Genomic DNA, 27,061 nt, shown 5'->3' with positions numbered 1-27,061 from the left:
TTATGAAGAAGGAAACAGAACTTTTCCCCACTATTAGATAAGAACAAGAGGGAGGAGAGCTGCTGCAGCCATCCTGCAAACACATAGGGTTCGAGGATAAGCCAACATGGAGAAACCCCATTCTGATAAATTTTGTGTGCTTTTGAACTGTAAAACAGGCTTGTACATACACTATTGTGACTTGCTTTCTCTCACTCAATATTGTGTGAGATCTCCCCCATGTTATTTTGCCAATCATGTAGTTCAACTGTTTGTACGGGTGGATAGTATGTTATTGAATAATTTGTGGTATATTTATATGTTCTAGTGTTTGGACCTGTACACTGTATCCAGTTTGGGTTTTTTTCCTACTAAAAGCAATGCTGTACATTTCTTCTGTATTCATGTGCTGGAGATTCTACATTGTATTTATCTGAATTGAAAGTGTTAGGCTGTTCATCACACACATGGTGAACTTTACTGGTAATGCTAAAGTTTTTCAAGAATTGTACTAATTTACACTCCAGCCAAAGTGTGTAAGAGTTCCACTGGCTCTACACTACATTATGGCCAACACTTGATGCTACAAAATTGTAATTATAGCTATAGCTATTCTCCTGGGTGTGGAATGGTATTGTTATGGTTTAAATTTGCATTTTCCTAACTACTAATGAGGTTGATGAGCATATTTTCATATGCATTCATGTTTCCTTCCCTGTGAAAAACCTGTTCATGCATTTTGCCCATTTTCTACTGAATTGTCTTTTTCTTATGAATTTGTTGGAGTTCTTCATGTATTCTTCAATATATAAATCCACAGGTCTGTTATGGATTATGATTTATCTTCACTCTCAACAGAGGATCTTAAATATAATGCAGTTACATATGTCTATGGTTTAATGATTTTTGTCTTGTTTAAGAAATTCTTTTCCTATCCCAAGGACATGAAAATATTCTTATATATTTCTTTTAAACACTTTGTAATTTCACATGTAAGTCCTTGATCCAGTAGAAATTGATGACTGTATATGTGTGAGGCAGGGATACATTTTCATTTTTTCCATAAGGATAACCAATTACCCCAGAGTCACTTACTAATTTATTCTTTCCTCTTATTTGCAATGCACATCTGTTACATATTAGGATTCTATAGAAATGTGGGCCTGTTTCAAGACTACTATTTTATTGGTCTAACTGCTTATCCCTATTGGCAAAATCACACTGCCTAAGTAACTATGATTTTGTAACAATATAAATAACATTGGTAAATCCTTCTACACGCTTCTTCAGAATTATTTTGGCTACTTAAGAATCTTATCTTTGTTCTATATAAATTTTAGAATTAACCTAAGTTCCACCAAAAGCATGTTGAATTTGATTGGTGTTGCATTAGATCTACATATGAGAAAATCAACATCTTTATATTATAATAATGATATTGTCTATGTTACCTCTCCACACTATTTAGATCCTTAAAAATAACTTCCAATGAAGTTAAAATTATTCCATTTTCTACATAAAGGTCTCATGGATCTTTCACGAGATGTATTTCTAGGGATCTTTTTGTTGTTCCTGGAGAAGTTATCTTTTAAAAAGTATCCTGATTTTTTCTAGAAAGGATATTACTAACTTAAAAGAATATATTTGGAAATACCAAGAAAAGTTGCAAAAATAAGAAGAATACAAAAAACACTGTCGGCCGGGCATGGTGGCTCATGCCTGTAATCCAAGTCAATTTTAATTTCTAATATGATATATGCAAATGGCCATTTCTTCTTTTGAAAGAAAAAAAAATACAGTGGGTGTCAATCACTTAGGGGGAAAAATCCTAGAATTTGGAAGTGGAAACCACACAGGAGAGGTACAAATCTTTTGGTAACTGCTATTTCTTAGTCTCCTAACCAGTACATATACAAGTTTTACTCATCATTTGATTCAATTATGTAGTGAATGCCTGGTATGAGCCAGGCACTATGCAGGCATGAGGAATTGTAAAGTGAATGAAGTATGGTATCTTCAAGAAACACAGCTCACATTTTAGAAAAGCTACATACATCAAGCAGTTTTTAATCCATTGAATTGTTTTCAGTGGTGCTTTGACAGATATATTAGGAAAGATTTGTCAAAAGAAAGGTTCTCCCCACTCAATCCAGATATTGTATATTACCTTTGCCTGTCTCATTAGGCACCACATGCTACATGTAAATACAATTTATGAAATGAGTTGAGCTTTTAAGATGAGTTCAGTTTCCAGTTTGTATCAATTCCTAGGTTCCACAGGACACACACCAATATGAGGCAGGATTGATTTGAGGTTCTTACTACATTATTAAGATGTGTTACACTGAAAACAGATGCTTCTAGAATCTGGGCTAGATTTCATGGTAAGTTGACTGTGAGCTTTTTTTTTTTTTTTTTTGAGACGGAGTCTCGCTCTGCCGCCCAGGCTGGAGTGCAGTGGCCGGATCTCAGCTCACTGCAGGCTCCGCCTCCCGGGTTCACGCCATTCTCCTGCCTCAGCCTCCCCAGTAGCTGAGACTACAGGCGCCCGCCACCTCGCCCGGCTAGTTTTTTGTATTTTTTAGTAGAGACGGGGTTTCACCGTGTCAGCCAGGATGGTCTCGATCTCCTGACCTCGTGATCCGCCCGCCTCGGCCTCCCAAAGTGCTGGGATTACAGGCGTGAGCCACCGCGCCCGGCCGACTGTGAGCTTTTAAAAAGGAAACTAAAAGCAGACAAACAACAAGAACCCAACACCAAATTTTGACGGTCCAGACCTTAGATTTTTACTATTTCCTATTTTTTTTTAAACAGACTAAAAATTGGCATAGTTAGCTGGCAAAGGATAATTAATTCTAATACTTAGTTAGAGATGAGGCATTCCAGTAGGTGACCTCTTCCTCATATTCCCTGGTATGTCTCTCTGTTTTTCATACTTACAGCAAAGATGGCCTCTTAATAAAGAAAAGCTGGCCAAAGAACTGGGAATTCCGTCACTATTTTCCTTGAGTTTTTAAAGTTGGAGGGGATGCTGGGCAAAAATGTAAAAAGTAGGGAATGTTTCTTCAATGAATGAGCTTCACTTAAGTACTGCTACTATTACAGGTGCTGTTATAGACAGTAGGGTTACATAGAAAAATACTAAGCCACTGCCTAAGACATCAGGTTCTTGAAGGGATACATACCAGGACACAAACTGGATAGCAGCTATATCACAAGTGCTGTAATACAGTTATCAACGCTTTTACTTGAGCAGCCTGTGCTATCCTAAAATGCCTTGAATGCATCCAACATTTGAACACCAACAGCATACCAGTGCAGGTGCTAAAGATGTAGCCATGATTGGGACAGATTCAGTCCTTACTGTCACGGGATCTTTAGCCAGTGGGATGGCTGGCACAGCATTAAAGACAATGCCCAAAGGCAACTGTAGTTATACAGTAAATTTCTGAAAGCATAACAAAATACAACTTTGATATTAAAATTTGGGTCTTGGTAGCATACTGGTGGAGGAAAATTATGGGTAAGACAAGACTTTCCAGAGATACTCAAGTCCAGGCATAAATGGGGAAAAGGAAGGCGATTATGAAAGTTAGCAAGGTTTTGGCAGATTCTACACGTAATAAAATGGAGGAAGCCACAGAAACTGAGCAACATTTTCTAAGCAGAAAATATTTATAAGCACCACCTTTGATAGAGTTCAAGAGCTTCTTTCAATCTAGGTCAGTAACTTCAAGCAATTCAGAATGTGTTAACAAGCAGTGAAAATGAATGTTAATTAAAATAATAAAATTCCCTCAAATGAACAGAATTCAGATGGCTGTGGTTTCCAAAGTTGTACTGTCTCACATGTCAAACAGATTTGATAAAGGGAAACAGGATATTAGATTTTTTGTGCCACTTATTTAATAGACTAATATTTTAGGAGATAACTTTAAAATCTGAATATGTATTCACCTATTTATTTAATGGTGAAGCACAATTTTTTTAACCAGGCTTCTGTAAAAATATACTTTATTCAGGCAACGTATGGAAAAAAGTGTTACATCACTTGAAAATGTTCTATTTAGAAAGGTAATTTCCTTTTGCTTTTTTTTTTTTTTTTTTTTTTTTTTTGCCTTTCCACATCAGTCAAGTAAAACAGGCTTTGACATATTGGTTTTTAAAAAAGAGAACTTCCAAATATATCACAGAGTTTTTACTTAACATCTATCTTGAGGCTATTTCAATGAACTTTCAGTTTCAGGGGAGGGAAAAAGGAAACATGAATACGAAGGGCTGGCTTCCAATAAAACGTTTTACAGCTACTACCAAACGGTGATTTATTCATCCACACGTTCCACGGCACTACAGCCACTAGTACTTCCTGGAAACCTTTGGTTTTGCTAACATGGACCATTTTTACTTCTAAAAAGACGGTAACTGTTAAAATTGAATAATGTAGCACATGAGGAAAATAAGAGAGAGACAACTGACATATGCAAAAACACCTTGCCATTTTCAATCTGGACTTGAGAAAACTTTTACTTTCACTAAACCTTCATTAGCATATCTAACATGTGCTTACACGGTTATTTTGTTGATCTTAAAATGGTTCAAAACTGAATATGATTACCATTTCAAAAATCTTTCATAGAATCTGAACCTCACAGATCATCTCTTCTGCATAATATTTTCGCTTTCCTTCACGGAAGCCATTAGGGTTTTCTTCAATCTATCTTGCCAGTTTAGACTATATTAAACTTGTTTATTTTAGAATAATTTTATTTAGAATATAGATATATACGGTTTCTAGTTTCTAACTCCATGAACAGAGTAATATTTCTTCAGATTCTGTTTATGCGCATGTTCAGTCAAGGTATCTTGACTACATAAAAGGTAAAAGAGCCTCTAATAGTGGGGGCATTTGGCTGTGTGTACAGTTAAACCCAGATTAAAGGGCAGGACACTCATAGTGCACAGATGATAAGCTAGAGCATTCTCTAGCCACAAGTTTTTCACTATGAAACTGACATTTAGTGTCCACTAAAAAACTGACATATAGTACTCCTGCCATAAAATTAGTTAGATTTGCACTTTCTGATCTAAATATTCAGCAACTATAGGTATTTCTTTAACATCTGTCCCCAACATTAGACCACAGGAGACCCCATTTCTCTGTGTACCACAGCATGCCAGATGCCCAGCACATGGCAGATGCTCGCAAATAATTGTTAAATGAACAACCAAGTAGAATGTGCTCACTGGATTTAGTAGCATGAGGTCAATGAGAGCAGTTTGGGGAAATTGTAAGGGCTAAAGTGGAAACAGTTCAGGGCGATGAGTGAAACACCATGTATCTTACACAAGTCCTGAGGGGAGGGAAGTAGAAAGAGCTATTGTGGGGTAGGTATTCCAAGCAGGGTTTTACGTTGAAGAGTCCGGATGATATATAAATAGAGACAAGACAGATCTTTTAGAGAGGAAGGGGTTGAAAATACTGAAAAAGGAAGAGTAAGTCAAATCATCCCTGAAAAGACAGGAAGAACGAGGACCCAGAGCCCAGGACCCAGTGTTAATTAAGATGGGGACACACTTGCTGTTATGACAAAGGCAGGAACATGATGCTTCTTGGTAGATTTGGTGGCAGGCCATGGCCCTGTGTGTTCTCAAGTGATTTCTATTTGTTCAGAGAAGTAGAAGTCAAGATCATCTTCTGAAAAAGTTGGGCAAGGCTGCGCATTTGGGAAGAGTTGGGAAAATTATAATGAAGTCATTTAGGAGAGTCAGTCATGAGCTGACTAGAAAAAAACAGAAAGTCTGTCAATATCACATTCTGCACCATCAACAATCAGGTGATAGGTCCAACTGGCAGGATGCTGGCCTGGGCATGTGCTTAGCAGACAGCAGGTAGGGCCAGATGGGTAACCCTACAGGGAAAGCGGTGGCTTTGGAATCGAAAGATTTGGGCCCAAGGCCAAGATCTGCTATTAATGAGCTGTCTGACTTGGAGGAGTCATTTCACTTCCTTAGGCTTTTACCACTTACAAAATGACAGTTGCATAAAAACTTCCAAGGTCCCTTCCAGCCCTAAAAGGAATCTTTATAAAATAACCAGCAAATTAGTCTAATGGCAGCACCACTGATACCGGACAAAGGTTCAGAATTGGACAGGAACCATAATTCCTGCCTGGTCCATGGCTCCACTGCTTTCTGACATGCATTACACAAGACCTCCCCTCTGCTCTGCCTCCTAGTCTACTTGCACCCTGCCAGCTACACGATAAGCATGATCATATGGAGTTCTTTGCTTCAATCCTTCCAATGGTCCCCATCGCTATGTAGATGAGCCCAGACGCTTCAGGCTAGCCCAGGAAGCTCTTGGTCATCGGTTCCCACCCACCTGCCTGCCTCATTGTCACTGAAATACTAACTGCAAAACTGTTTTTCAAAAAAAAAAAAAAAAAAAAAGGATAGGGAGAGATTTGTTAAAGGACATAAAATTACAGCTAGACAGGATGAATAAATTCTAGTGTTCTATATCACCACAGATGACTGTAATTAACAATAATATGTAGTTCCAAATAGCTAGAAGGATATTGAATATTCCCAACACAAAAAATGATAAAATGTTGGAGATGATGAACATTATTATGTATTCCATGAGTATGTTGTCAATTTCTTAAAAATTAAAAAAGAAAACTAGAGAAATACATAGCATTGTAAAAAATTAAAGCATTAATAAGGGTTATTCAAATCCTTTAAACATACCCATCCTCTATTCTAGTGGCATATATATTGTCTTGCTATTTTAAGACAGTTCAATTTTAAAACACTGTACTCAGAGATTGGGGCCAAGCAGGTCCCAGCAGCAACAGTGAAAATTTTGTGGCTGGGTTAAAATATACTAAAGTGAATTCTTTTCACTTTCTAAGGTGAGTACAATATAAGTTAAAGCCTTCCCAAAAGAAATGGGCTTTCCAGAGGAAGTGAAGACAGAATATAAATAACATTCCCCATTCATTAAAAGAATGGTATTCAATGATGTTTACACATGTGGTTCTCACTCTTTAAACTTAAGTCTAAATATACTTTTAAAGCTGTAGGTAAAGTAGTAATTTACTGAAGCCAAACCACAAAGAAATTTCAGGAATGCATGCAGGTTATATAATTCCATTCCCTGCTATATAAAGAGAATTCTAATAGCTTCTATTTTGGTCATCTATTCACTAATTTTGACTTAGAACTGAATTTTGGAACATAAAATAATTTGAGAAATTAAGTTCCAGTCTAATCAAGTTTCTAGGTAAGAGGTAGAAATGTAAGCTCTCCACCACTGAACAGCAATTGTTACACAAGAGGTACCTGGCAAGGGGGCTGCTACCCGCCCCCAGAATTCTCCATCCTCTCCCTCTCATGGTTGGGAATTTTCTTGTCTTCTTGACACCTTTATTTACCTTCACTTCAGAAATTCTACACTAGCAGGAGTGACCCTGGCAAGAGAGGGAGGGGCAACGAGAAGAAAGGTTCAAGCAAGGGTCAATGAATGTTAGGAGAAAATCAGCTTCTGGCTGAGTGGTGCGGGGGAGGGGTGGCATTCCAGAACCTTCTGTGTACTTGAGGTGGAAGGAGGGCAATCGGACTAGCTTTTATAGAAGACTTGGGAGATGGAAGGAAACACATTAAAAAACGACGTGAGAGTGCAGGAGGTAGGAAAGACTAAATTGTTCCAAGGAGCCATAAGACACCTAACTTAGCCGGAGCTGCGGCCTTGGTGGAAACAGAAATACATTCTATCTAAAATTTAATAAATTCAGTATGTGCTTCTCATGCTGGAAAATAAAAATTCTAAGCAATCCAAGAAGATCATCATTGAAGAACAATACCTTCTTAAGGGCCAGGGCAATATCCATAGACATTCACACTTCTTTCATGGAAAGAATAACGAGAATGAGAAAGCGCTCAGATTTTAAACAAATAAGGGCCAAAACATAAATCTAATGGATTAAATAATGGCATTTATATGGCTAAGCCCTCATTCAGTAGGCTGGAAAATTTAAGCCAAGAAAATCTCCAGAACATACAACAAAAAACAAAGAGAAGGAAAATAATAAAGGAAGAATCGGTTCCAAGAGGTCTAAAATCCACCTACTAGATTTCTAGGTGAAGATACATTAATATTAGTGAGGAGAAAATATCCCAAGCTAGAGAAGACTTCAGATTATAAAGCTCAAAAATAAAAGGACTGATGACAAAAAGATAATGATGAAATTTCAGAACTAAGGATAAAGCAAAAAGTCCTATATGGTTCAAAGAGGTAAAAAGACACACACCCATGCACACACACAATCAACTATGTTGTAAGTCTAACATCAGACTTATTGGCTACACTAGATTGTAGGTATCAGAGGTGCAATGCCTTCAAAGTTCAGAAACAATAATTTTGAATCTAGACTGAAATAATCAAGTGTGAAAACAAAATCAGACATTTTCAAACATGCAATAACAGTGCTTACCGTCTACGCATATTATACATCAAAAGTTATTCAAAGGGAGTAGCCTACCAAATGAAAAAAGGAATCTAAGGAAGAGGACGACATGAAATACGAAAACAACAAAAACAAAAACAAAAAAACTCCGGAAAAGCTAAATATAACCCCAAAGCAGAGAAATGTCTATAAAGAAGTGAAGCTGGCCAGGCGCGGTGGCTCAAGCCTGTAATCTCAGCACTTTGGGAGACAGAGATGGGCGGATCACGAGGTCAGGAGATCGAGACCATCCTGGCTAACACAGTGATACCCCGTCTCTACTAAAAATAACAAAAAAAATTAGCCGGGGGTGGTGGTGGGTGCCTGTAGTCCCAGCTACTCGGGAGGCTGAGGCAGGAGAATGGCATAAACCCGGGAGGCGGAGCTTGCAGTAAGCTGAGATCCGGCCACTGCACTCCAGCCTGGGCAGCAGAGCCAGACTCCATCTCAAAAAAAAAAAAAAAAAAAAAAAAAAAAAAGAAGAAGAAGAAGAAGAAGAAAGAAGAAAGAAGAAAGAAGAAGAAGAGAAGCTACTGGGTAAATCTCCTTCAAGTGGCGACATTTCATGACCCATGAAGGTGTTCTTTCTCTATGGATCTAATTCTATTACTTGTCTCCACAGTGAATAATATTTGCATAATGGCTTTAGGTTTTCAGAAGCCACTCAGAGACAAAACAAAAAACATATTCATAGTTAGGCTATAGAAATAAGAAATAAGTGTATTAACTGTGACACTGTAATAGTCAGAGTCTAGCTAATTGGGAGGTCACGGGTAGGGTAGGTCCCTCTTGGGACCAAGGGGGTTCCCGCATATGGGACTTTCAGAACTAAAACTGGGAAAGTCCTGTGTAAACCAGGACTAGTTTGTCATCTTAGTAATAGGGTAGAAGAAATGAATAAAGGATGCTAATATCATTTTTCAGACCAAGGTTCAATAGAAGCTTTAGAAAAGATATAAGTTGGTGACAAGACAAATATAGCAACTGTTAGCAGTGACTATACTTGAGGAATGAGGTTTTAATATTTGATTTCACCCTTTCCAAACTTTAGATTTTTAAAACAATACATCCATTTAGAGCACAATGGGTCATCTCTTATTCACGAGGCATCTAACTTCTAACAAAGAGAATATTTCAAAATTAGGACAACCTAGAACTCCAAACATGTGAAGCCAACTAAAAATGATTAAATAAGAGATTTTTATCTAAACTCTGATATGAAAGCAAGGGTATAAACAAACCAAGGACAGGAAGATCTGCTCTCCTGTCCAGGGGCCATGTCTGTACTATTGTGAAGGATGAATGATCACAGAAAAGGACAAGAAGAAGACCCTAGTGAACCAAAAAAAGAAAAAAAAGGTGGGGGGGAACCAACTGAGCCATGTTAATTATAGTAATAAGCCATTTAGATTCCACATTGCCACTACAGCTACTGCTGGAGAAACCAGAGTTCATCCACATCAAAATGGCTCAAAAGACACAGTGCTGTTTCTCTCTCCCTCTCTAAAGGTGTGGCTGCGTGTGAGTGTCATGTATTACACTAGCTTTTTAAATAAAAGTCATGAGTTACGTACAATGATCTGGCCATTTTATGGCAAAACTGTTACTTATAGAAAAAATTCAAAATAAGGGTCTTTTCATAAGCATTAATACTTTGAAGTTTGTGTAATGACCCTGAAGAGGTATCTATAAATACATTTTTTTTTCTTTAAAGAGAACTCAAGTCTTAGGTATGCTGACTCCACAATTATTTGCACAGGAAGCCATTAACTTATCTGCAAATAATAACTCACCATAAAGATAATAATTGTTTCATACCCTTCAACTCAAAAATGCCTCTGTTAACACCCAAAAGATATGATGTTTATTTTCAATTCAAAATAGAAAAAGCCCATAGTCGTGCTTTCTGTAAGCCGCTAGTTACCAAGCATATAATCAACACCCATTATGAGTGTCGTACAGTGCATGAAACCAGGGGCCTTAATATATTAAACTGCTTAAGGAGTCCCTGCCAGATCATTGCACATCTATCAAGTTTCCTTTTTTTAAAGATACACAGTGTTTTAAAACCATACCTGAAATCAGGATGTAGCTCATAATTAACATGAACATTTAACAGTTTATTTATGCTCCTTGAAAAGTTAAATCAATTATCTGAAAAACCCAGAGTCTAGCAACTAAGAAAACCAAAAAAATGCTACATACACAGCTCATTGGAAATGCATGTGATAATAACTAACATAACTGAACTCATGAAAATAATTTTTTATAAACGTGGCTCCAGGTAAGCTGAGATAGTGTCCTATAAGTGAAGACAGCTGAAATTAGAACCATTAAAAAGAACAAAATTAGCCCAAAGTAGATGCTTGTTTCCCCATTTTCAACTACAATTTACACTTAGTGTATCCACAAATTCCCAAACAAGAAACAACAGAACTACACTCCTAAAATGTCCACCCATGACTTCTCTATTTTTCATTTTAATTACAAGACTATTAAGATTCCCATTCAGTTATTTCAGGGCATTAAAAACATTTCAATGTCCTTTATCAAGAGCAAAATTTGCAACACACAGTCTCCACAACTCCAAAAACAAAATTTAAAAAGAAAAAAAGTCTGTGAAAGCTGCAATTTACTTGCTCTCCAGGAAGCTAATTGGAATGTGCCAGAGTAAAGGTAATGAAATGATGTAAAGCATTTGTGTGAAAGTCAAAGCATTCTGTGATAAGCCTGTTAAGGGTAGGAACCATATCTGCCCCTCATTTTCACTTCCTTTGGTTCCTGGTGATAGCTCTATTGAATATTCAAATTAAACAGATTTAAGAACTAATTATTTTTCCAGAAGAGTCCCTTAACTACTTTAACACCTGGATTGTTTTAAGTTTCTACATCCCCCAAAAATGCTCCCAACTCTTCTTGGAAGAATAACATCCTGTAAACTCCTACCCACTCCTACTCTGAGGTCAGCTACAAACCACAGCCTTGTAACTTTCAGGCAAAGATACTGGTGTCTGTATGAATCCACAAGCATGAAAATGATGATGTATCTCCAAGCATTTGTTCTATTCTCTACAAAATCAAGCTTTATTGTTCATTTGTTTTATTACTTCATTACTTTAATGGGTTTTCTTTCAGAATTAGGCTTAGAGCCTGGAACTGAAAGTTAAATTTTTCCATATGTCTGAATTTCAACCATTGGCTCTAATGATGGGGAATCTATTTTCTCTTTCAGTTGAAGTATTTTGGATGTTGATTTTTATTCACTTAACTCTTTACAAAAAATGCTTTATCCCAAAGTTGAGTTTCTGACCTCTATGCACTTTTCAAGTTAGTCTTGAGTGTGTTTTTTTTTTTGTGGAAGTCAGTGTGGCACTGGATAACATACTGAGGGCATATGATTTGCCTCCTGAGCTTCCCATCCTTTTTCTCCCCAACTATTGTTTTAAAATTTCACCAACTCCATCAAGCTCTCCTAGCCTACCCTAGGCCACACATTTTACTACACCATAAAACCATTCTCACATTGTTTTCTACCTCCCATGTGGCTGCTTGATCACAGTTTTTTTTTTTTTTTTCTTTTTTTTTGGGGGGGGGAGACAGAGTTTCACTCTTGATGGCCAGGCTGAAGTGCAATGGCTCAGTCTCAGCTCACTGCAACCTCCGCCTCCTGGGTTCAAGTGATTCTCCTGCCTCAGCCTCCAGAGTAGCTGGGATTGCAGGCACCCACCACCAAGCCCGGCTTTTTTTTTTTTTTTTTTTTTTTTTTAGTAGAGACGGGGTTTCTCCATGTTGGTCAGGCTGGTCTCCAACTCCTGATCTCAGGTGATCCGCCCACCTTGGCCTCCCAAAGTGCTGGGATTACAGGCCTGAGCCACCATGCCCAGCCTCAACTTCACTCTTCTTCCCCTCCTCCCTCAGGTACAGAAGAGGGACAGTCAGAACTGCAGAGGGGCAACCTGGTCACCAGCACTCCCCATCTCGGCCATACACTGCTGCCTCCCACACATCCAAACTCACCCTCTGCACTGGCTCTCAGCTTCCACATAGGATGACACAATTGATCATCCCTAACAAGCTTCCCCTTTAGAGTCTACGTTGCCTCTCTCCTCCCCTCGGCCATTAGTATCTTCTGCCTCAACCAAATTGGTTTAGGATCACTGTTTGTGACCCTCTCCTTCCTCATCTCTGACCCCAGTCAGGCTTCTAAGCCCTGCAACCCCTCTGAGATGACTGACGCCCCCATCGTCAGAGGCCCCTGCATCTTTGTCTGCAGCTGCAGCCAAAGCCTCCAGACTTATGTTTCCCAGTGCCCAGACAGCAGCTCCATGACAGGCTCTCGGCTAACCCTGTTCCATCTAAAGCTCCGCATTCTACCTGATCGCCACCAGCTTCACCTGCAACTCGGGCAAGTCTCAGGATGCACGGGCCAGCAATACTGAGCTGCCTGGAACCATTTCTGCCCAGACTCCCCCTTCCCTGCTGCCCTGGACTGACTGGGTCCTTCCAACCCATGTTTACCTGGTGACTCCTCTCACCCTGCGAGACCCACTTCCAGCATTCGTGACCTCCATCTGGATGGCATCCCTGAGCCGGCACTTCCAGATGACACTGTTGCCCTCTGATTAGACCAGTGATTTCCTCAAGTGCAGAAATTGGGTCTCAACTTTGAAACTCGAGACCCATTGTCATTATTCAAAAATGTTTAACTGAATGATGAGTCTTTAAAGGAGAGCAAATTCGTTATTTGGTTGCTCCCAGACATAAAGTGTGCTTTCAGCTTAGTACAAATAAACAAATGGGGTTTTAAAGAAAGCACTGCATAAGGTATTTTCATAGAACAGTTTAAAAGCGAAAATACAGAAGTCATTAGCAAAATACCAGCTAAGTTAGAAAGGGGAAATTCACATGAAATCATACTAGAAATGTATGCAAATTTTAGTCTTTGATCCTCAAGCTTGTTTCCCCAGAAACTTTTTGGCAAATTAAACCAGTGATTAGTGACATGTATCATTTCATGGCACAAGGTCTTACAAAGTGTTCTTTAAAACATCACTTGAAGGTAAAGTTCTCCTCAGTTACCCGCTCCTTGTCTTTTAACTATCCGTATCCTTTCACCAAGACTGCCCATGTAAGAATAAATGTTTGTGAAATTATTCTCTCCTTCGTTTTTTGCTCCTGAGTAATGGCTCTAGGAGATTTGTTACCAGCCTGCACGTGTTCCTGCCATCCTGTTGAGAACAGGACATGGAGGAAGAGGGAGAGACCAGGTAGAGGGGTATGGCCAATGCAGGCAACACTCGCCTGGGGGCCTCTGCAACCTGCCCACCTTGCCCAGGACCAAGGCCCAGGCCACCAAGTCTGACTGTCCTCCATAGGCACCCGAGGCCGGCCCTGAGAGCAGCCCTCTGTGTGTCCAGTTGGCCAAAGCTGATGATAAAAGCAGACAAAGAGACACACTTTGGAAGAACTCTTTAAATTTGCTTTTTAAGTTATAAAAATAATAACTCCTCACTGTTTAAAAAAAAAAAAAAGTCCAGAGAATAAAGAAAAGCAAGGAAAAACCATCACTTGTAAGCCAGAGACAATCATGGCCCATACTCTGGTGATTTTTTCCAGCTTTGCTTGTGTGTTTATAATAGAGAATGGAGATTAAACAATTTCGTGTACTCTGACCTTTTTCTTTTTTCACTGAACATTACAACATGCACATTTTTAGGAGCAAATTTTAAACTGTTGACCTTTCGCTACTTGTAGGAAAAATTCTTCAGAAAATGTCAAACGCCGCCTGCTTGTTGTAGGAACCAGAGAGTCCTGAAGTTGTGAGACTGTTCTGACTCTCAGAAGGCCAGAGAGCCAAGAAGCTCTGGTGGACAGGTTGATGGCAGTGGCCGAGGAAGCAGCCAGCCAGCCCCTGGGGCAGGACAGCACTAGCAGGAAGCGGGCCGCTAGAAAGCCCTATGCCCACTTCCCCGGGGCTTCCCCTTACTCGCTCACAGCCCTCCACTAGCCCACATCCTCTTCTCCTCCCCCAGGTCTGTCTTACCCTCTGTTCTCCTCCTTGGGAGCCCAACCATGCTCTGAAGCATCCGTAGGTGGGGAGCGGTTGCCCCAGCACAAGGAAGGGGAACCCCCGAATCCACTGTAGCAGGTAAAGAGGAGTTCTGAAACGCAAGGTTAGAACCTGTATTTTCCTGCAAGTCTTACTGCAAGTTTTCCTACAGGTAACTGAACTGCACAGTGTTGTTCAGTTACTTCCAGCATATTGACCTACAAATGCTTCTGTTATGATCAGTGTCCAAGTCACAGGACTCTGTCCGACTCCACTAGGTGTAAGGTGTGGCTGTCATGCTGGGCTTTCAAGGTCCTGATACTCCCTGTATATACGGGATGGGGTGTCCCCAAAAGGACAACAGCACCCATTGCATCACTCCCCACGGTCCTGTCTGTCCATCACCTGAAAAGCTGCCTAAAACGCAGACCTGGGAAGGAGGGTGCTACATGGAAAAAAGGTAGAATTGGTTTTGTGGTTTTAATTCAAAGACACACACACACACACACACACACACACACACACACACACACACAGAGACACTGAGGTGATCAGCCAGAGAAAGGACTTGCAAAGTTGGAGCTGCTGTGTACATTTATTTCAAACAGGCTGTAGGATCTAGAAGCCTTGAGACGACAGAGCCACAGAAGATGCAGAAACCGCTGCTCCACAAGTGAGCTTGTGGATTCCTGGGCATAGGAGATTTTCTTGGCTCTATTACGCTTCCACAGTATTTGCTCAAATCTTTGAGAGCTTCAGCTTTAGCATTCTCTTCTAAGAAGGATCATCAGGCTTTAGCCCCCTCCACTCCATCGAAACAGCCACCAATGACCTTCTCACTGTAAAATCCAATGATTGACTCTCCTCATCTTACTTTACTTTTTGGCTGCTAGGATGCACATTCTCCACTGAGCTACTGGAAGGCCATGGGCTCCTGGCTTTCCTCCCTTGCTGGCAGCTCCTTCCCCATTTCCTGGGCCTAGTCTTCCAAGTGCTGGGGTCCCCTGAGATCAGCCACCTGACCTCTTCTCTGTCTGCATTCTGATACCTCATCTAGCCCAGTGGCTGTAAATATCATTGACTTGCCGATGGTTCTCAGGTGTGTATTGCCACACCAGCCCCCTCTCCTGAGCACCAGGTTCACACATCCACATACCTACCTGGCATCAGCACTTAAAGTTGAGCTGCATCTTCCAGACTCAGCATAGCCAAAGCCTAATTCTATTTCTCCCCCTTGCTAACCTGCCTTTCCCTGCATTCACAACCTCAGAAAATGGTGTCAACTGCACTCAGATATTCAGGATAATATCCTTGGCTTCCTCCCTTATCTATTTCTTTCCAATGCCCCACAACTGAGCCATCCACAAACCCTGTGGGCTGCACTCTCAGCAGACACTCGACCATGGTTCACCACTTCTTCAGTTCTCACCCTGGTCCCTGATCCCACCAGCTCTCAGCTGGACTGCTACAGTCACCTTCTGGCCACTGATCTCTTTGCCTATATACATACCTCCCAGCACTGATTCTCCACACAGAAGCTAGAGTAATTCGCTCATATACAGTATCATAGCACTCCTGGGTTCAAACTCCACCAGGGGCTGCCCATCACAACTGGAGTAAAGTCAATGTTTTAACCAGGACCTATTCCCCAGGTGCCATTCTTTCCATGTACTGGCCTCCCTGCTGAACAAGGTACAAACTGCTTTAAAGACAGCACTGTGGGCAGTACTGTTCAAATATAAAGAATGGCATCATCAGTAATCCCCTGTTAAATAGCCTATGGCCTCCATCACGCTTGCTAGGAAAGATAAATATCTTTAACTTTTACTTTATAAATAAAATATTCTTTGTCTAATTGTAGAAACTTGAAAAACATGAAAATCTCCCAAAATATAAAAAAGTATAAATAAAATAAAAATCAAAGTATGAAAGCTCAAAGATAACTAATTATCATTATTATTTTGGTCTAATTTCCTGCCATCAAAGGAAATACATAATAGAAAATCTATGAAGTATTGACTTTTAAAAAATGGATGATTCAGCCAGGTGCAGTGGGTCACAGCTGTAATCCCAGCACTTTGGCAGGCCGAGGCGGGTGGATCACGAGGTCAGGAGATCGAGACCATCCTGGCCAATATGGTGAAACCTCCTCTCTACCAAAAAACACAAAAATTAGCTGGGTGTGGTGCCACGTGCCTGTAATCCCAGCTACTTGGGAGGCTGAGGCAGCAGAATCGCTTGAACCTGGGAGGCGGAGTTTGCAGTAAGCCGAGATCGCGCCACTGCACTCCAGCCTGGGTGACAGAGCAAGATTCTGTCTCAAAAAAACAAAGGATGATTCCTTTGTCACATGTCTTAAAGGTTTTAATTTTACCATTGCTATTGGGAAATCTTAATTGCATATAATAGTTCCTTGTATGAATATTCCATAACTTATCCAACCCTCTAGTGTTGAGGCTTTAGGTTTAAATGTTGCCGCAATGTAGAATCTGGTGTACAGAAAGGTTGATTTCTTTAGGGTACATCCTAAAAATGAGTCAGAGTACTAACATTCAAGGCCTTGAGAGATACTGTCAAATGGCTTGGAGAAGCATCACTTCAAGCAGCAATGTTTCCCTGTGTCCAATCCTTTATTTCAGACTGGCGGAAGTACACATCACCTGTGTGTACTGAAGTCATCTCTAGCTCTAAACTGGTGCTGGTGAATCCTACCCTTTACATCCAAACAGGCTCCATGGCTGGTTATTCCACTGTGGCCAATGGAGGCCTAGTCTTCCAGGCTAGAATCTCAGTTTCTTCTCTCTCATCAGGTCCCCTTCCCCAAATCCCACATGTGCACACACTCACTTGCTCATGGATGAACTTCTCTATTTCCATTGCATTCCAGTCCTCTGCAAAGCCTCATCATCTTTGCATGTAGATGACAGCACTACATTCTTACCTGGAGTAGTGCTTCTCTAACCACTGAATTACCTGAGGCTATTACTACAATACAGGTTCTTATTCTACAGGATAGTACAATGAATATTGTAATCTGTGCAATTGTTTATCCTCTCTGCTAGATTATAACATCATTGATAGTAGGGGCAGAATATTAACCAATTCCATTGAACTAAATGAATTCAACCCTGAGTCCTTTCACTCAAGTCAAGTTAATACTTAATCCAGATACAGAGGGTTCATCACAGCAGGGCAAGGATGTTGTGTGTGTGTGTGTGTGTGTGTGTGTGTGTGTGTGTGTGTGTGCGTTTTCCTACCTACATACCATCCCAAAACAAATGTCCATTTGCTGAGGACTCTTTGAAAATTGATCTCAAAGGAATCTAAAGAGAAACCAGGATTGCAGTCCCATGTGTGGAAAGCTGCCACTTTCTACTCTTCTTACAGTGAAGGGGTTTTCTACTGGGTCAACATCCTCTTTGAAATTTATACCAAGAAAAATATACACATATTAAACAGCAGCAGCAATTTACAGTAAAACAGAAAATTCCACTCAGGGCAGAAAACAACCAGAAACATATAACATTTCAAAGCTCTGGAAGTGGGAGCTCACATGCTTAAATCATTGCTTCATTGCCAGTTTTACTGCAGCAACAGCCTTCCCTCTGACAATCATGTCAGTATTACCAAACCTTTAAAACATTCACTTGGAGTTCAATCTGTTGCCCATATGTCAGATATAAGAATAGTTGAATTCACAATATTTATTCTGCACAAAAGTGGGTTCTATTTTAAAATCCCATTATCATGTGGTTACAGGATATCATTAAAATAAATATTAATGTAGGCCCATATCAGTTCTTAAAACAGAATGAAGTCTGCATCCCATAAAACTCCCTGCATATTACTCAGCAGCACGTTTGGAAGACAAGGCAGCCGTTGTTTATTATTATCTATGTAATCTTGGATTTCAGTTTCTAATGATCACAGACGGCAATAAACTCTTCCACTAGTGCTCAAGGCAAGAGGGTGATGGAAACCTTTCCTAATTGTGGCAAACATATTTTGACACGGATATTTATATGCAATTCTGCCAGGCAGGATACATTTATATCCAGTTTTATTATCCTGGTGATCCTAAAAAACAAAATCTATGTGTCAATGTCGGATTTTTCAGGTATGCAGTCATTCTCTTAACTTCCTGCTTGCAGACTAGTAAATACTTTTCTTTTTTAAGATTAAGATTATGGTTAAAAAAAAAAGTGCAGTTTCCCAGAAGAAAACCAGATGTTTAAGTTTTATTCTCAAAAATGATGTTGGTGTTGATTTTTTTTCTTAAAGGTCACTGCTATTTGTAAGCTCAAGTTTTGTTTCTCTTTACCCTTAGGATCTGTGGGAACGTCCACCCTTCTGAGTGGAAGAAACCCTGAGAACCTTATTTTTGAAGAAAAATGTTCAATCAGAACAGAGAATATTACAATGTTAGCAAAATTAAGGAGTAAAGTGATGCTTTTGAGTCACTCATACATATATTTTAAGAATAGATTTTGCAGCTTTTAAGTACAGCTTAGGAATAAAAATGATAAAAAACTTGACATCTCTGACTGCCACAAAAATGCCTTTTAAGACCTAAATATTTTTATCTTTCAAATAAATATTTTGTCCAGAATTTGACACAGTATAAACAAATATGTCTGATATGGACTTGCTGACTTAACTTGTTGTGTCACATCTCTTGAAACAGGGTTCATGAGCAAATTCTTCTTCCCTTGATCTATCACAAGAGATCGCACCACACCACGGAGTGCCGGTAGTGGCCTTCCCTCGCCCCTTCTTCCCAACATGTCCCATGCACTATAAAGAATGGTTTAGTTGCTACTATTTTTCACAAGCTTTCCTGAGTTTACTAATGGTTGAGCACAAAGATATTTAACTTCAGGTTATAGTTTCAGGTAACCTAGACCTATAGTGGGGGTAAAAATATAAAACACACAGACACACACATACAGACACACATATACACACATATGCACAGTGTGGGGATGCAAATGGAATGGAACTACTCTTAACTGTTGGTAGGATATTGTCCTTCATGAATCTTCATGGGCTTGAATTGTTTGTGTGCCTTTGAGCCTTCTGAAAAGGAATTTATAAGCACCTCCTCTAAGAGCTTTACTTATCTGGGTGGTGTCATGGCTGAACCTTAGAAACAAAAAATGCTTGCCAGCAGCGTATATCTGAAGCCCTTGCAGGGTCAGAAAATGTGAATTAACCAGCATGGGTGCAGCAGGCCGGAGATTTCTCCTTTGCTCCAGAGAGCCAGGCAGTAAATAGAGACAGAGCACATGTTCTGGTGTCCCTAACGCCCCTTCGCAGGCAGACACACAGATCAATATGGACTCCTGATCCCGAGGCGTCAATGGAACGTCCAAGGTCAGCATGGCGAGTTCTCCTTTGGGAGGGACCACACTGAAGCTCAGCTGGCCATGGAACTCTGAGCCTTCACCTGAAGGCCTCTGAAGATAACTCCCTTTCTTTGGGCAAATCTACAGTGCCTTATTATCTCTCTCTATTCCTTAATGGAAACAAAATATGAGCCTTCTTACAGATGCTTTTTGTCTTGCTTACTGGCCCTCAGGAGATCTTATGCATTTTGTACAGCAGACTCCCCGCCCCCTTGCCCCACAATGGCCTATGTTGCATAACTTACTTGCCATCGTGGTGCCTTTGCAGTTTTTTCATCACCCTCACAAACACTTCTGCCGGTATGGAACCTTTGAAGGTAACGTGCAATTCTCTATCACTCCTCATCCCAACATATTTCATCATGCATCCCCCCATGATATCTTCCCACAGAAACACAAGCCGTTATTATACCTGAAAAAGTACCAATAATTCCATGATGTCATCTAATATCCAGCTGTGTCTGTCATGGGCTGAATTGTGTCTTCCCCAAATTCATATATTGAAGTCTTTGCCCCCGGTACCTCAGAATGTAACTTTATTTGGAACTAGGGTCTTTAAAGAGATGATTAAATACTGAGCATGATGGCTCATGCTTGTAATCCCAACACTTTGGGAGGCTGAGGCAGGTGGATCACCTGAGGTCAGGAGTTCTAGATCAGCCTGGCCAACATGGTAAAACCCCATCTTTACTAAAAATACAAAAAATTAGCCAGGCATGGTGGTGCATGCCTGTAATCTCAGCTACCTGGGAGGCTGAGTTCAATCAGAATTGCTTGAACCCAAGAGGCAGAGGTTGCAGTGAGCCAAGATTGTGCCACTGTAATCCAGCCTGGGTGACAAGAGCGAAACTCTGTCTCTTAAAAAAAAAAAAGGGAGAGAGAGAGATGATTAAGGTAAAATGAGGTCCTTAGGATGAGCCCTAATCCATTATGACTGGTGCTCCCATACTAAGAGGAGATCATGACACAGACACACACAGAGGGACCACCACGTAATGACACAGGGAGAAGATGCTATCTGCAAGCAAAGGAGGCCTCGGAAGAAACAACCCTGCCAACACCTTCATCTTGGAATTCCAGCCTCCAGAACTGTCAGAAAATAAATTTCTGTCATTGAAGCCACCCAGGCAATGGTACTTTGCAAATAAATATACCTAGCAAATAAATATACTGTTCTAAACTTATTTTATAGTTTTTAAAAAATCATTGTTTTTTTGTGTTTTTCTTTTTTAAAGATGGAGTCTCACTCTGTAGCTCAGGCTGGAGTGCAGTGGCACGATCTCAGCTCACTGCAACCTCCGCCTCCTGGGTTCCGGCGATTTTAGCCTGGCTAATTTTCATATTTTTAGTAGAGGTGGGGTTTTGCCATGTTGGCCAGGCTGGTCTCAAACTCCTGACCTCAAGTGATCTGCCCACCTTGGCCTCCCAAAATGTTGGGATTACAGGTGTGAGCCACCATGCCTGGCCTAAAAAAAAATCATTAACCAAATTTTATCCATTATACTCAGTTGTTATGAAAAAAAGTCATAGGCTTTTATTTTAGCCAAACTGGATTTCAAGTATGAAATTGGTACAAGGTGCCTTTGAACTGAATTCCTTATTTCTGGGCTTCACTTTCCTCATCAGAGACACCAGCCAACGCTGCCTGCTGTTGTTGAAGTGAGGCCAACTGTGGTGACAACTGAGGGAAAAAAAATTATATGAAAGTGTTGGTGCATAGAAAGTTTTCAGCAAATGTCCCTCTCATTCCTTAATCCAAACAGAAATCTACAAGTCTCTGTTAGAAGTAAGGATGAAGAACTGATGGCTATGCCTCCAGGAGCCATCATGATGATAATCGTCCCCCTATTGTACTTTGCAAACTAAAATCGTCTGGTTGAATTTCTTAAGAGGCTGTCCTATAGTAGTCACATTGCTAGGTGCTCCATAGGATGAAAGACCTCCTTTTCCCATGAAGAGTTAGAGAGTCTGAATGGGGGTGATAGGCACACGATTAAATCATTTTTATTCATAATCGAAGCTAATATTTAAGTACTTCTTTTGTTTCAGGCCCTGTGCGAAGCACTTTGGAAATTAACTCATTTGTTCTCCACAACAACTCTATGAGGTGCTGTTATATCCTTACAGAGCCTAGCAAAGAGGAAAACTGGGGCTCAGGTGTTGAGGGTGTGGGAGGGAGAAGCAAGGTTGCCTGCAGTGGGAGTCCCTTGTTGGGGAGGGGAGGATCCTGGAGACAAGCAGCAGAGATAGGCAGGGTGGGAGGGCCCCTGAGTGAAGGCAGCAGCACCCCCAAGGCCCAGGCACCTCCAGACTGCCTGGAGCACACGGTTTTGAATAGGCCAGTATTGGGAGAAAGAGCTGGAATGGGAGTAAGGGTCTTATTCAGGGATGAGGCTCAGAGGGAGAAATGTGTAATAAATTCTACAGCACCATTTAGTCACCGCAGGATCTTACATGAGGATTGTGCCTAACATAGATGATCCTTTTCAATTAGCCACCGCTATGGTTCCAGAAGCTTAAGCAGCCTACAATCTAATACATTAATCTGATAAGTTGTTATTACTGCATCTAGCTCAACTGCTGTGACATTCTGTAACCACTGTGCACAGCTTAATTGGAGATTTAAGACACATTGAAGATTCTGTTTTCCTCCTTGAGTAGGTGTTTTTAGGTTGATACAAAACTTCATCATACATACACATGCACAGTGACCTCTCTAAAAGCCCAATACCACAGGGCAGCACAGTAAACAGGTCACTACAACCTCAGATGCTCAGACAGGCAGATGACAAACGTGTGGGTCTGGCTGGGTGAAGACAGAGGCAGTGGCAAGGCCGTGCGATCCGAGGACACATACCCAGTGAATAGACTGAAAAAGAGCACCACACTTGTACAGTGTACACAGGGAGGGCCTGGGGCCAACTCTGTGCTGTCCGTTTGCAGTCTGCGCGAGGGCTGAACACAGGATTGGAAGGGAAGAGAACTAACTTCTAGTTCTGCTTCTACTACTTACTAGATACGTGAGTTTGAGACTTTGAGTTCCCACTGGAAAACTACAGAGAATGCCAGTTGACCTGCCTCATCATCTGATCATTACTGGCTGCATGAGACAGGCATGACTTGAGACATAAAAGGCAGGCAACATTCGTTATTTGCGTGACGTGCTTGCCCGTTAAAAGGGTGCTGATGGAGGACGCAGGTGCTACCTCCTCATAAAACACTACTGAAGAACCCAACAGCCAAGCTCTCACAAAACCAGGTCAAGTGTTTTCCCCCAAGGTTATTTAACTTGCAAAATGAAACAAAACAAGACTTCCCATCTGTTTTCCTCTTTCTGGCTGCACCTGTGTGGTTGAAGGCATGATAACATCAGATGTGATTTCAGTGTCATTTGATGAATTATATTCAAGTGAGGTCTGGGGTAGGGAGAAGTGAAACTTCAAGAATGTGTCATTGACATACAGGATACTTAACACAAACAACAGAAGCAGAAGTGGCCTCAACAAGCTTCTGCGCTCATTTCCTACAGAGAAAGAAAAAAAAAAAGATGCTCATTAAGAACCCATATCTATTGGACACAAAAGGAAGTGTCGCCTCTTCTCTTCTCTAATAGACTGGCTCAAACAATGCAGTTAACCAAGTCTTTTTCCTTGGGAGGGGGGATGCCACTACAAAACTCCCTCTTTTTCTATCTTCTAAAAGGGTCTTACATGGTGTTACGAACTCAGGAGATCTTGAGAGAAACATTTGCTGATTTTAAATTTCAACTTATAGAAAAATTGTCCAATCTCCCGCAGTGGCAAAACACCACCAACACAATGAAATGAAGCTAGGGCAGAGGATGCCTAGATGAACACATCCTGTAGAAGTAACTTGTCTTTGAACAAAACCTGTTGGAGGTGATTAGGGGATGCGTCAGAGGTTCCTACTAATTCTGTCTACACTGGGAGGGGGAGGCTGGTGAGGGGTGAAAATGGCATCTGAGTATTGTCTCATTACTGAAGGGTGGGCTCCAGGGTTCATCCCAGTAACCTAACTCAGAACAGTGCTACGGTAGGGAGAATACTGGAGGTGGCTCTATGCTGCCTGAGAAGCTCTGGCACCAAAAGACTACCCATGGGGAATGGGGTGCAGGCACAGGATGGGTGACCCACCAAGCTGCCCACACACTAGAACACAGCCTGGTGCCTCTAGTCATTTTGATTTTTGCAAATTAAAAAAAAAAAAAGTCTGGGAATGTTACCTCTTTGTTATTGAAAGTAGTATAACATACTAATTTATTATTTTTTACCTTTGGGCCAAAATTACCACTCACCACAGCATGTAGAAGAGTGCCTGGAATACAATAAATGCCTGTATAACATGTTGGCTTTTATTGAGATTCATTCACTTAGCAAAATTATATACATCTGAGACCTCACAGTATGATAGACTCATTCAGCTCTCTGCTTCCTTCCGTCTGATATAACATGAAGTGTTGGCTGGCACAACCAAGCTGACCCCAGATGTGGACGGAGCTCTTGGAGGAGGAAATGGTGTTAGGGAGAAGTAAGGGAATCAGAGACTCAAATATGAGTTGGGTTCAAATGTGCATCTCTCACCTACAGCTCAAGGTTAATTGCACTCACACAACAGTGCTGGATGCAACACGGTAAGACCAGGTAGTGAACTGTAATGGGTTCAAGTCATAAGATGTTACCTTAGCAGAAAACAGATATCAAAGTAAACAGAATGAGAATGAGATGTGTAGCACAAATGACAGATGTACATTTAGACAGCACTCATAACCATATATTCAAATAGGTCACTAATGGTCCCTGTTACTGCTCAATAACAACATCATCTACCCTCATTTAGTATTTGCCAGTTTTCAAACTGTGTGCTTATATTGTTTAAATTGATTTGTGCCGGCTGGGCATGGTGGCTCACACCTGTAATCGTAGCACTTTGGGAGGCTGAGGCTGGAGGATCACTTGAGGTCAGGAGTTCAAGACTAGCCTGGCCAACATGGCAAAACCCCGACTCTACTAAAAATAGAAAAATTAGCTGGGCATGGTGGCACAGGCCTGTAATTCCAGCTACTTGGGAAGCTGAGGCAGGAGAATCACTTGAACCCAGGAGGCAGAGGTTGCAGTGAGCCGAGATTGTGCCACTGTACTCCAGCCTGGGCAACAGAGTGAGACTCTATCCCAAAAAAAAAAAAAAAAAAAAAAAAAAATCGATTTGTGCCACAAAAGCCTGTGAGGTGGCGCAACTAATAGGATCCCATGTGTCAAAAAGGGAAGCTGATATTCAGAGAGGTTGTGACTTTTATTATCTCCCAGCAAAGCAACAGCCCCAGAGTCTGACACTCTGGAACATGGCCTTCTTGCACTGGACCCTCACTGACCATCATTCCTATACATAATTATATCAGGTCCTACTACTTCTACTTGTCAGGCACCAGTCTAAGCACATTGCCAGTATTAATGACTCTTTGCAACAACTCCAGGAGTTTGTGACCATTATTAAATTCATTTTAAAGGTAGAAAACTGAGGCCCAGAGAGAGTAAAGTCAGGGACTTAGAGATTCAATCCAAGACAGGCCAAAGGTTTTCCCTTGTTGTCAGAGGTAGGATAAATTGCATCGCTTTATTTCCTTCTTCTGGTTATGAACAAATGAGTTTTATTTGGGTGTTCCTAAGAGAGACCTCTCTCTCCAGTCTCAATTCATTCTCTCCCATTCTTCATGGCACTGATCATTTCTCATAACATCTGATGCTCCCTTGTTTGTAATGTCTCTTGCAGAGTCTGCAAACCCCACGACGGCAGAGCTTCCATTCTGTCTCCCCTATATCCCAAATGCCTGGTGCAACTGATTGATGCCTGGCACCAAACAGGTACAGAGATATTTGCTGAATGAACACACATACAGACATAGAGTCCTGCTAACAACAGAAATAGACAAATTTTTGAAAATAGGTAAGTCGAGTCATTAAGATCTGGCAATTTAAAAGACAAGCAAAATAGAACACACAATTGGCTCTGTTTACCCTACAGCTGGAATAAGTGGGTGTGGAGGGCCCAATGGCCATAGAGGGAGTGACAGTGTTTACATAGAGCCCTTCCCCTCTTGCACAAATACTGAAGGGGTCTGGGGGGACAAAGGACAGGCCAGGTTGCTGCAGCAATCTCTTCCCTGATCAAGACCCACTAGGTCTGGCTTGGGGGCAGCCTGGAGTCAGCAGAGCTGAGGTGCTTCTGAGTAGCGGTGTCTTCCTTGGAGAGAAACACTGTCAGGTCTCCCAGTATTCAGGGCTCCCGGCTCAGGGCCAGTCAAGGACTTTGAAAAACACAGGCTTAGAATTAATTCTAAGGATCAAACCGAAATTGGTGTTTTTCTTTCCATTCACCCACACGAAAATTCCCTTTCAGATTAAAAACACAATAAAAGTTATAAAAAATATACACAAGAAAATAAACATAACAAAAACAAACACAAAGACAAAAAACAAAAATACAAAATGTGTAACGATTGTGTGATTGTGATCAAATAAAGGATAACACATAGAGAAAATGCAGCAGCATAAATGTTGGTGTTAATGAGATAACAAAAACATATGGACACACTCTCCTTAATTCAAAACACACCTTTTAGGAAAAAGAGATCCATTTATGCCCCCAAACTATAAGCAGTCAAGTAGCAAATGGGCTGTTGTCTAAAAGATCTGCCATCTCAGGCAGAACTGAGAGCTGGTTTTTCCCGTGTGCTCCTGTGAGGAATGGAGCAGCGCCATCCTAAGCCCTGGTCACTGGAGCTGTGAAGAACATAATGTGGAAAGGTGAAAGAAAAAAGAGCATTAAAAAAAAAAAAATTTACAACTGGCTAAAGAAAGCACCCAGAAGCACACATTTTATTTTCTTTACCCCTGTACTTCCTCTCACTCCTGCCCCATAAAAGCTGCCTTATGTCTGCAAAAGCTCCCTGCTCCCAAACTGCCTTCTATGCCCTTCATCATCTGTTCCCTTGGCATGGAGCATCTCAGTGGGTATCAGGAATAAAGCAGTCAACACTCAATTAATTCAAATGAAACTGTGTCGGAAAAACATCCATGACCAGTTGTATGAGCTTCTATTGCCCT

General features: G+C 40.9%; 1 protein-coding gene across 13 annotated transcripts in view; it reads right to left on the bottom strand.

Annotated features, from left to right (window-relative positions):
- PLEKHG1 (pleckstrin homology and RhoGEF domain containing G1) overlaps positions 1-27,061 on the bottom strand; it is a 244,030-nt gene that overhangs the window by 196,329 nt on the left and 20,640 nt on the right. The window contains exon 1 of one of the 13 annotated variants that reach the window (XM_074037245.1): positions 13,005-13,369. The exons of the other annotated variants lie outside the window; for them this stretch is intronic. The gene's annotated coding sequence lies outside the window, so the exon portion shown is untranslated. Of the gene's footprint in view, positions 1-13,004; positions 13,370-27,061 lie in introns of those variants that run through there. 13 annotated transcript variants of the gene reach the window in all.

This window comes from Macaca fascicularis, chromosome 4 (assembly GCF_037993035.2).
Source record: "Macaca fascicularis isolate 582-1 chromosome 4, T2T-MFA8v1.1".
In the NCBI taxonomy this organism is placed as follows: Eukaryota; Metazoa; Chordata; class Mammalia; order Primates; family Cercopithecidae; genus Macaca; species Macaca fascicularis.
Note: the sequence above shows the minus strand (reverse complement) of the source record. Positions and strands in the feature narration are given on the sequence as shown.